Source organism: Stegostoma tigrinum, unplaced genomic scaffold (genome assembly GCF_030684315.1).
Source record: "Stegostoma tigrinum isolate sSteTig4 unplaced genomic scaffold, sSteTig4.hap1 scaffold_57, whole genome shotgun sequence".
NCBI lineage: Eukaryota > Metazoa > Chordata > Chondrichthyes > Orectolobiformes > Stegostomatidae > Stegostoma > Stegostoma tigrinum.
This window is the reverse complement of record NW_026728505.1, coordinates 1,579,158-1,586,823: the sequence shown is the minus strand read 5'-3', so window position 1 is coordinate 1,586,823 and position 7,666 is coordinate 1,579,158. Positions and strand designations below refer to the sequence as shown.

The 7,666-nt window shown below is 42.6% G+C and overlaps 1 long non-coding RNA gene across 4 annotated transcripts; it reads right to left on the bottom strand.

Annotated features, from left to right (window-relative positions):
• Window positions 1-283: 283 nt before the first annotated feature.
• Window positions 284-5,260, bottom strand: LOC132208898 (uncharacterized). 4 transcript variants are annotated; one of them, XR_009445000.1, is made up of 3 exons: window positions 5,156-5,260; window positions 4,685-4,794; window positions 284-1,623 (listed from the first exon to the last, which is right to left on the bottom strand). It is a non-coding gene; the product is annotated as an uncharacterized LOC132208898 (long non-coding RNA). The 4 variants fall into 4 exon arrangements; XR_009445002.1 differs by having other exon boundaries at window positions 5,174-5,235; XR_009445001.1 differs by having other exon boundaries at window positions 5,152-5,234.
• Between the last annotated feature and the right edge of the window lie 2,406 nt (window positions 5,261-7,666).

Sequence of the window (7,666 nt, the reverse complement as noted above, 5' to 3'; positions counted from 1 at the left end):
TGAACTCGAGTGAATATAGTCCTAACTGATCCAGTCTTTCTTCACATGTCAGTCCTGTCATCCCAGGAATCATTCTGGTCAACCTTCATTGTACTCCCTTCACAGCCAAAGCATTCTTCCACAAGAATAATGAGACCAAAATTGCACACAAGAATCCAGCTATGGGCTCACTGAGACCTGTGGAATCACAGAAGGACGTTCCTGCTCCTGTATCTGAATCCTCTCGTTAAGAAGGCCAAAAGAAACTAACTTGTGCTTGGGACATTTGAAAACAAAGTGTAAGTTTTGTGTTAAATACAAAGCTAATTTATTTGCCTTTTACTCAGAAAATAAAAACCCATATTTTCAGGAAAGTCAATTTAACATCAGTAGAAACAGACAACAATGAAATGTGTTCATTACCGAACATAATTAATAGCAAAATGCAACCACTGTGGTTATTTGTGAATTCACTCATGTTTTTTAGGGGGGGCGGGGGGGTTGTCGGGTGTTTGAGTGAATCCCTTCCCACATTCAATGCAGGCGAACGACCTCCCTCCAGTCTGAACATCACTGGCATACAATGAGGTGAAATGATCACCTGAACCCAGTTTGAAAGTGAAAGCACTGGAACGGTCTCTCACCTGTGTCAACACATTGATGGATCATCAATTGTTGAGGACTTTTAGAGCATTTTCTGCAATCTGAACATTCAAAGTTATTTCAATAATGTGAGCAAGTTCATGGAGGCTAATTGTTCAGAATCTTTATACCATTTCCCACATTCTCTGGTCAGAATGAACTTGCTCGTGTTTCAGCAGGTACAATGATCTGACGAATCTCTTCCTGCACATGAAGCAAGTGAATGGTATCTCCCCTGTGTGGATGCATTGGTGTCCAGCGAGGTTACATATTCATCTGTACCCAGTCCCATCATGAGAGTATCTTATTGGGCTCTCAACAGTGTGAACATGTTGACGGGACATCAGTTCTCCAGAACATTTACAGCATTTCCTGCAGTCTGAACATTGAAAAAGGTCTCTCATTAGAATGAACTTTCTGGTGTTTCACCAGGTCAGATGAGTGAATGAAACACTTCCTACATATGGAATAGATGAACGGTCTCTCCCCAGTGTGAATGTGCTGGTGTATTGGGAGTTTAGATGATCGCTTGAACCGAGTCGCACAGTGAGAGCACCTGAATGGTTTCTCACTAATGTGAGATATTAGTTCTCTCGAACTTTTCTCGCAATTCCTAGAGTGTGGATATTTTAAAGGTCTCTCCCCAGTGTGAACGTGCCGGTGAGTCAGCAGATGGGATGAGTGAGTGAATCCTTTCGCACACTCAGAGGAGATGAACTGCCTCTCTCTTATATGAACTTGCTGGATGATCAAATGAATCCCTTTCCACAGTCAGGGCTGGTGAACGGTCTCTCTCCAGTGTGACCACACTGATGACTTTCCAGGGAAGATGGATATTTGAATTCCTTCTCACAGTCCTCACATTTCCATGGTTTCTCAGTGCGAACACTGGTTTTGGCTTCCATGATCAAAGCCTGATGATATTCAAGACATGATGAATTCAACATTTCGTTAGAATCTGCAGCGAGATTTGAGTTCACTGACTGCAAATGCTCCAACTTCCTGTAAAATGAATGACAGACAGTAAGAACGAAATGTGGCCCAGAGAGAAAAAGGCAGAACTTTAAAACTGGACTGAATACATCTGATCATTTGTGCGATAGACAGTGGACAATGCGACCATGAAAGCTCTTGGGTTGTTACAACAATAGGACTGGTTCAGCATTAAGCGTCAGTGAAAGGAACTGGCTGCCAAATCTGGGGCTGCATAAAGGTGTTCTTTGTGGCAAAACTGAGAAATACGGAGAGCATTAATGGAGATGGGCTTCATATGGGCAGCACGGTGGATCGGTCGTTAGCACTGCAGCCTCACAGCACCAGGGACCTGGGTTCGATTCCAGCCTTGGGCGACTGTCTGTGGAGTTTGCACATTCTCCCTCTGTCTGTGTGGGTTTCCTCCCACAGTCCAAAGATGTGCAGGCTCGGTGGATTGGCCATGCTAAACTGCCCATAGTGTTCAGGGGGGTGTGGGTTATTGGGCGATGGGTCTGGGTCTGGGTGGGATGCTTCAAGGGGCGGTGTGGACTTGTTGGACCGAAGGACCTGTTTCCACACTGTAGGTAATATAATTCATCTGCCAGTAATTCTAACAACCTCCCAAACTCACCAGACAGAAACACAAGATCAGGTGGTGCATGGGAAAACCATCACTTCCAGGACTCTTAGCAGCAGATTCAGACTGGAAAAGATTATTTACTTGCTCAATGTGTCAGAATGCATTTTATTAAAAATTAAACCTGCTGAAAAAATAGGGATTCTGACAGTCAGAGTTTATTTTAGCCTCTAGTTCAGTTAGAATGTAATACTTTGCCAATGATTTTCTGTATCATATAACCTACTCTGCAAATAACATCTTTCTTCAGGCTATTTTCAAGTTTTTGCAAGAAGAAAATAAATGATGAATCATTTGTACCTTACACATTTTAATTACTGTCCTCACTGCTTATGACGGGGACTGTACCACATAGTGATTAGAAAATACAGATTGGGTTATTATTCTGCAGAAAAAAAATCCATTCCGTTTGCAAGCTGCGCCATGACTTTCATTTTAGCTTCCCAACCCAGACAAAATCCTCTGTTAAGAACAAAGAACAACATAGCACAGGAACCAGCCCTTCAGCACTCCAAGCCTATGCCTGCACATTCTAACCCTCCATGCTAAAAATGCCTTGATTCACAGGATCCGCATTCCTCTCTTCCCTTCCTGTTCATGTATTCAGCCAGGTGCTTCTTGACTGCTGCTGCTGCGTCCGCTTCCATTGCCTCCTGTGGCAACACATTTCAGGAACTCAGCAACCTTTGTGTGAAAAGCTTGCCTTGCTTATCTCTTTCACACATTCCCCCTGCAGCTTGAACTTGTGTCCTCTAGTAATTTATCCCTCTGCCCTGGGGGGAAAAAAGTCTCATACATTCCGCTCTATCCATGCCATTCACAATCTTATAAACTTCTCTCAGGCCACCCTCTCAACCTGCTGCGTCCCAGTGTAAACAAACCAAGTCTTTCCAACCTTTCTTCAATGCTAAACTCCCCCATAACCATGCAACATCCTGGGAAACCTATTCTATACCCTCTCCAAAGCATCCACATCCACATGTGGTGTCCAGAACTGAATGCAATATTCTAAGTGTGGCCTAACTAGAGTTCTACAAAGCAGCAGCATAACTTGCCTGTCCATATCGCCATTGCACCTTCCAATGAAGGCAGTCATCCCAAAGGCCTTTTATACTAAATTATCTACCTGCACCATCACTTTCAGTAGCCTGTGGACCTGCACACCCAGATCCTTCTGCATATCAATGTTCCTAAGAGTTCTGCCATTTACTCTATAATTTAAACCTGTACCTGACTTTCCAAATTACATCCCCTCATATCTGTCCAGATTAAACTACATGTCATCTTTCTGCCCATAACTCCAATTTATCTATACTCTGCTGTATCATCTGACAATCCTTCTCACTATCTGCAACTCTACCAACCTTTGTATTGTCCGCAAACTTATTGATTAGACCAGCCACGTGTTCTTCCAAGTTATTCATATAGACCAGAAACAGCAGAGGTCCCAGCACTGATTCCTGTGGAACACCACTAATCAAAACCCTCCATTCTGAAAAGTATCTTTCCACTGCTACACCCTGTCTTCGATGTAGCTATCTCTCCAGCTCATGTGACATCATCCTTTGTACCAGTTTGCCCTGATAGACTACTGCGCCATTCTAATGAAGCTCGCACGACTTGAACACACAGCAGCTTTCTTTCAATTTGACACTTTCCAATCTTCCAGATTGAATGTGGAATTCTGCAGTCCCTGAACCATCAAACAGTTATAAGGATCTGGAAAACTTGACCTGGAAATATGCTGGTACTGATGTCATGTTCAGACTGTTACTGCTCGTCGTCAATTCCCCACTCAGTGGAAATAGTTTCTCTGTAACTCCGCTAACAGTCACTAATCATATTCCCAAGACTTTGATCAAAAATATTTCTTCTTAATCAATTTCCAGGGATACCTCTCTCAGAATGAAGTGATGTGTTTTAGCAGAAGGGATAGGAAGAGGCAATAACACAACACTAAAGAGTGTGCAGAGTCTGAGGGATTCACATGCACAGATATTTGAAAGTAATAAATAGATTAATTCGTCAAAGCAAATTTGATGTTGATTGATTTCAAAAAAATACTGAATCAACATTTGAGAGAAAAATGCAAAGGTGCAGGGATAAAACAAGGGAATAGGACTGACTGGATTGCTCCAGACATTTGGCATGGGCTAAATGGTTTGCACTTTTTGATTTTTTTTAATATGGGCCTTCTTGTATTCTAAACCTAAAGATTCAGTTATCAATCAGGTGAATCTGTGCTACATCCACTCCATAGTTGTTTGACCGTTCCTGACAGCAAGTCCGAGAACTAAAAACAGCTAATCAACTGTAATCTAACCACAGATAGTGTATCTCATTTTCTGATATCTCAAATCTTTTCCCACAGGCACACACACACACACACACACACACACACACACACACACACACACACATACATACATACATACATACATACATACATACCTGAACGTTACCACATTCAGATGCTGATAACATTCAGATCCTCATCAATCGAGTTACTCTTTCACTCTTTCTGAGGTTCAAGTCGGCCAAATTCCTCTGCTGACATTGATCTGTAAGAGTGTAAAATCCATCACGATCAATCCAGGACAGAGATTCAGAACAGAAAAAGAAAAGCATTTCTCTTGGTTTGAAGTTGCTGTTCGTAAATCCTGCTCGCCTTCCCCTCGCCCCGTTCCCAACAAGTAAAGGACAAGCGCACTCTCCGCTTCCAGTTGGCCCCGGATAAAGATGGCGGGCTCACACGGCTCAGAAAACATTCGCGGCGCCCAGCCCTGCCTCGGCTAACAAAGGAATTCAGCAATTCCAGTCTATTCGTGACAAAACCGGGATCGGTATTTTTCAATTCAGTGACGGTGGCTACTGTCAGATTTTATAAAGCCTCTCCGCCCACTTCGTGGAATACTCACTCACTCGATTTCTAATTTTCACCTTTCAAATCCTTATCGCGCCTGCTCCTCATCCGTTTCCTCTGGCTCTCCTTTGCCTCCGGTACTGCGCATGTTTGAAACGCGTCAGATTGCGCGCGCACCAGTGGGCGTATACATTCAGAGATAATGGGGACTGCAGATGCTGGCGAACCTGAGATAACTCGTGTGGGTCTGAAACATCAGCTCTTGTGCTCCTCAGATGCTTCTTGGCCTGCTGTGTTCATCCAGCTCCACACTTTGTCATCTGGGCAAATGCATTCCCGCCCAGAATGCTGGGAAAAACACGCTGCCATTGAGCAGCAACATTGATACAACGAAGATATGAAGGAATATGCCAGGACGAAAGATGCAGGAATCCATTGATACAAGTGCATGGTCCCTGTCTGTCCTGGTTCTAATAAACAACAGAACAAAGAGATATGAACACACACTCAACGGATAAAGTGAACAAAATATACACCTTTCCTGTGTAGAATATTTGAATTTCGCCGCAAGTAGAATGCAATTATTGGTGATAAAATCATTTCAAATTTCAAAGCTGAACGATGTCAGGTAGGAAAACTAAATAAATCCGTTCTCACACTGAAGTGTGAAGAGTCTTCCTGTGCGGTGACTGTGCTGATATGTCAGTAGTTTAAGATGTTCAGGCAAGCGTGAAATGTTACACACGAGCTTCAGAAGAGACTGAGATGTCAATCACTTCCTGTCATGAGTTTCATTGCCTCAGCACTCTTTGAATAAACAAAAGCAGACTCAATCAACTCGAAATATTCAGCAACAGTTGAGAGAGAAATGCACTTTATATTACATGACTTCTCTGCATCAGTCCACAGAAAGGGAAAATTAACTCTTCTTCTCAAGCCAGAGACTTATCATCGAGACTGAATATTTCCAATATCTTCTTGTTTTATACTCAGTCAAAGAACTGATTTCTGAATTGCACAATCAATTCATTTGTGACTCGTATCTGTTTTTTCTGTGTCCACACATTAGTGGAAACATCTTCCGTGTTTAGTCTGTCTGTCAGGCTCAGCACAGGAGTTAGATGACAGCTCCAAGAACAAATCAAGTCAGCACTTCTATCCTTTGTTTTAAGATGTTACTTTTCTTTTCTCTGCAAAGAGAAAGAGCGTCCAGAAATGCTGCTTGCCTTGTGGAGAGAGAAGATTTTGGAGACACAGTAAAGGAGTACAAGTCCAAAGAACTGGACACTATCGTGGCTTGGGCTAACAAGTGACAGGTATCATTTGCTCCACATAAATGGCAAGCAATGACATTCTCAAATAAGACAAAATATAATCACAATTCGTTGACATTCAATGGCATTACCGTCACTAAATGCCCCACTGTTAACATGCAGGTGGATTCCATTTACCAGAAACTCAACTAGACTTACCACAGATACACAGTGAATACAAGTGTAGGTCAAAACCGATGAAATACTGCCGTCAGTAACTCACCTGCTGACTTCCCAAAGCCTGTCCATCTTCCATAAAAGTGAAATGGAATAACTTCCCACTGGATGGGTGCAACTCCATTAAGACTGAAGAAGCTTGAGACCATCCAGGACAATGCAAACCACATCACTGGCACTACATCCATAAACATCCACTCCCTCCACCACCAACCTTCAGTTCCACCAATGGGTTTTGGGTCACCTGATACACAGGAAAACCAATGACCACCATTCCCCCTGCTGATCGCTCAGTATCCTGACTTGGAAATGTATCGCAATTCTTTCACAGTTGCTGTGTCAAAATTCTGGAATTCCCTCCCAAACAACATAGTGGGGCGAATTATAAAACTAAGACCGCTGCAGTTCAAGAAGCCATCTCACCACCACTCCCTCAAGGACAATAAGGGATGGGCAATAAATGCTGGCTAGCTACCAACATTCACATCCCACAAACAAATGAACAAAAAAAAAATGGTGGGCTGCTATCTAAGATGGAGGAGGTAGTTTTTTTATATTAATGCTAAATATATTGATGGTCAACAAGAGAGTCAAAACGTTATTATGATAAATAGCTTGTGGAGTTGAAGCTACACTCAGTTCAGACATGATTTTATTTAATGACCAAGCAGGCGAGAGTGGCTAAATGGCACATATCTGCTCCTAGTGCTGACATGTACATGTATAGTCATATTGATGCTATTCACAGACATTCGGGTGTAAGCTCAAAAGATCAAAATTTAAGTAAAAGCTGAGACATTTGACTGAATGAAATGAGACGTCTGTTATCTGCTTGGGATGCTTTTCCTAAATGTGTCCCTGTTAAGCCAGTGTGGTATCAGGAAGAGACCGTGAAAACAAGAGATGGAGATCAATTTATTTTGAAAGGGAGAGAAAAAAGGAATGCACTTCCAGGCATTCTCCAGGTGATGGTGTTTCTCCTCATCTCAGTCCTAAAATATTTACCCCATATCCTTAAACTGTGGCCCCTTGTTCTGTAATTCCCCACCATTGGAACATCCTTCCTGTATCTAACTTGTC